We start from the raw sequence: 1,212 nt of genomic DNA on the forward strand, positions 1-1,212 counted from the left end.
GATACAAAGCTTCACTGGAAGGTACATATAAAGAAGAAAAGAAAAGAACTTGAATTGATATATAGGAAAATGTATATTGGAAGAAAATAACAATTATCAGTACATAATAAATTGCTGTTATATATGTTATATATATAATAACCTATATGGACACATGGAGTTCAAATATGAGAATGTTCTGCAAATAGTCACAGACAAAATGCAAATTTTTCAGAACACGATCTTGAGAAGTATTGTGGGCGCACCCAAATACTACAGGACTGACTACCTACATCGAGACCTTCAGATGCCCACAGTCAGTCAAGAAATCAAGAGGATTGCAAGGGGGCATGAAGAAAGACTGAGAAGTATTGCAACTTTCGGATACCACTAGAGCAGGACACAGGCTCAAAAAAATCAAACCATCTTATCTTGTATAGTGTTGTGTCATGAGGTGTATATAATAAAAAATACAGCAGTAACATGTATAAACATTATTTCACCAGATGATGCACTGAGATAGGGCCGATGGGTCCTTCTAGTTATATATCTAGATTTAAGTTATCATAACGACAAATTGTAGGTTAGTAGGAAACGACTAGTAACAAAGTAATAATTAAATAATAAAAAAAAAATGAAGGACTTAGACTACTAATTAAACAGCCACAATATTTTATAGGTTAGGGTTGTTTTATTACATTTTTTGATGTATGAGAGTGGCGTCGACAAATACTAGTAAATCGAATTTTATAGATTAATTTCGTTACATGTTGGAACGCATGATATATTATTCTGTCTTTTTTGTTTAAACTAGAGTAATGCTAATTAGTAAAATGAGGAAGAAAAATGCTTCGATTTTAAAAGCGATTTGACGTCTTTATAAACGGAAAATTGACTGATTTATTGGAAGGACTATATCTGAAATTTCATAATACTTAATAATAAATATAGAACAATAAATCTAATAGCGTCGAATAACCTATTTCAATATACAGATATATCGTAATTACTTCACTCACATCAAGAAAAACGTTCCAGTATTTTTAGCAAGTTCAGACTGCTATTTCGCAACGAACCTTGAAAGTAAGGAACGGTAATCGCCTTGGAAGAATGGTCGAACGATTGACCAGCACCACAGAAAAACCACCAGCGAATGACTAATTGCACATGGGGAAAAATGAAACTGCACTGTACGGCCACGGTACCACGAAATGGAAAGTCGTTGCAGCGACC

Source organism: Rhynchophorus ferrugineus, unplaced genomic scaffold, assembly GCF_030347505.1.
Source record: "Rhynchophorus ferrugineus isolate W39M unplaced genomic scaffold, kcgeb_rfMv2 rfM1, whole genome shotgun sequence".
NCBI classification, from domain to species: Eukaryota; Metazoa; Arthropoda; class Insecta; order Coleoptera; family Curculionidae; genus Rhynchophorus; species Rhynchophorus ferrugineus.